Genomic DNA, 2,629 nt, shown 5'->3' on the forward strand with positions numbered 1-2,629 from the left:
AGATCTGTTCTTTGCAAGTGCGACTTAAAATGTCCTGTTAGTGGTATTTTCACTTAACTGGTTTTCCTCTAGGTCCTCATGAACTTCAAAATTTTCTCACAGGAGGTACTTCCCCGCCATCATAACACTCCCACACTCTGCGAGCGCAGAGCAAAAGGCAGCTGTGTTGTGTGGTCACACTTGTGATGTCACCTAGTTGGTGCACATTCCTTCAGAGAGCAAGCACAGAGCAGAAAGGAGCTCTTTTGTGAGGTTACTGACCAACAGAAATTATAAATTACAACTGAAGTTCATAGTCACATTTCAATCCAGTAGAGATAATTTCACTGTTTTGTCATTCAAGTATAATTATCTTCAGAATCAAAATTTACCTGTATTTATATAAGACATGTTACAGCAGGGGTATTGAAATTGGAAATGTGATTATCTGCATTAAATTATGATATTAAATCACATAGAATGATTATGTAATAAAATAAGTACATTGCAGTTTTCTTATCACTAATCATGCATGACAATTACAATTAAAAAATAAGTTCTTTATTTTCAAGAATTACTTATTCAAATAGATAAATTTATCTTATGGTAGAACAGAAATATTCCTGTTTCTATTGAACTATATAGCATTATTCACTATTCTAGAAGGTTTAGCAATATTGCCCCAGAAATTCTTTAGACTATGTAAAGAAAGCTACAAATATTTAAAAAATTAGTCTTCAAAGTCATATTTTCTGAGTATCTACTAAATTATAGGAAGTAAGCTACAGTTCCCTTTAAACAAAGGCTGTTACTTCAGGCCAGCCGGTTAAGTGCTCTAAAGCAGAGTTTGTGTTATTTGGCATCAACTATTCTGTTCTCTTGATAAGTACCTAAACAGGATGTCCTTGCAAATTAAATGAGAAAAAGCTCTGGCGAGTTTCCTCCTTCGGGGATAGCATTAAGATCGGCAGATGACTTAAGTGGAAGTACACAGGAATGCACTTTAGCCAGGACTAGAAAAATCCAGCAGATATTGTAGAGGTTAATTCACGAAGGCCCATCTCACTTCCTCCTTGACTGAATTGCATTAATGGCCTCAGGCTGAAAAGACCTAATTTATTTTATCCAAGCTGTTCCAATCAATCTTCAATGAGATCTTAAATATTTAAATATAGCTAGTATAATAAAATCTAATTTCTTATCCCAGAAATTTAATTTTAGATATTGAGGAAAGAAGAAAAGGTCCATTTTCTAAATCCTGGACACTGTTATTCTGTGCATAATTTAAATTCTTTATCTTTTCTCTTTTGTAGCATCTTATTTAGACATGCAAAGTTATACTGATAAAATAGAAGATATGGAAGATGTTTCAGTATACTTCATGTTTAAGTATTAATAACCTTATAAGAAATGTATGTACTTTACAGTAATTTCAAAGCAATAGTTTGGAATACTCCTGTTAATGTCCAAAGTTTAAAAGTTTATGTTAAATCAACAGCAGACTAATCTCAAAGGGCTGAAAGACACTTAAGGAAATGCTCAGCATCCTTAGCATCAGAAAAATGCAAATCAAAACAATCCTGAGATTCCATTTTACACCTGTCAGAATGGCAAAGTTCAGAAACACTGATGACTAATTATGCTAGAGAGGATGTGGGGAACACTCCTTTATTGCTGGTGGGAGTACAAACTTTTATAGCCACTTTGGAAATCAGTATGGTGATTTCTCAGAAAATTAGGAGACAATCTACCTCAAGATGTAGCAATACCACTGTTGGGTTATATCCGAAAGGTGTTCAATCATACCACTAGGACATTTGCTCAACTGTGTTCATAACAGCATTATTTGTAATAGCAAGAACCTGGAAACAACCTAGATGCCCCTTGACCGAAGAATGGATAAAGAAAGTGTCGCACATTTACACAGTGGTGAAAAATAATGACATCTTGAAATTTGCAGGCAAAGGGATGGATCTAGAAAAAAAAAACATATTGAGTGAGGTAACCCAGATCCAGAAAGACAAATATAATATGTATTCACTCATAAGTGGCTTATAGGTATAAAGCAAAGAAAAACCAGTCTACAGGCCACCAACCCAGAGAAACTAGACAACAAAGAGGACCGTAAGAGAGGCATACATGGAAGGTGAAAAAGACAAAATCTCCTGAGTAAATTGAGAGCATGGGGGTCACAGGAGAGGGTAGAAAGGGAGACAGGAAGAAGGCAGGGGAGTGGGGAAAAATGTATAGCTCAATAAAAACAGTAAAAAAAAATGAAAACAATCTTAATTGGAAAGTAGAAAATTACTTAAATTCTTACATGTTATAAATTTCACATCTATGATTTGTTTACTTTCAGATAATTCAAATTATATTACACATTTTTATTTTAATCTCTTAAACCTTCTGTTTGTGGCTCTCCTGCTAACACATAGAGCCAGGCTTGGCACTGCACAATTCAAATGTGCATGGAGAGAGATTCTCGCTTGAACTCAGGATGATGACCAAATAGAGGCAGTCTGTGCCCTCCTATTCTCTCTTCTCTCTTCTCAGTTCATCCCTTATTTCATATTGAATTTCAGTTTTTGTGGATTGCTTTCAATTTCTCTCTCTCTCTCTCTCTCTCTCTCACACACACACACACACACAC

Source organism: Alexandromys fortis, unplaced genomic scaffold (genome assembly GCF_014885135.2).
Source record: "Alexandromys fortis isolate MF-2015 unplaced genomic scaffold, M_Fortis_MF-2015_v1.1 scaffold_43, whole genome shotgun sequence".
Taxonomy (NCBI): domain Eukaryota; kingdom Metazoa; phylum Chordata; class Mammalia; order Rodentia; family Cricetidae; genus Alexandromys; species Alexandromys fortis.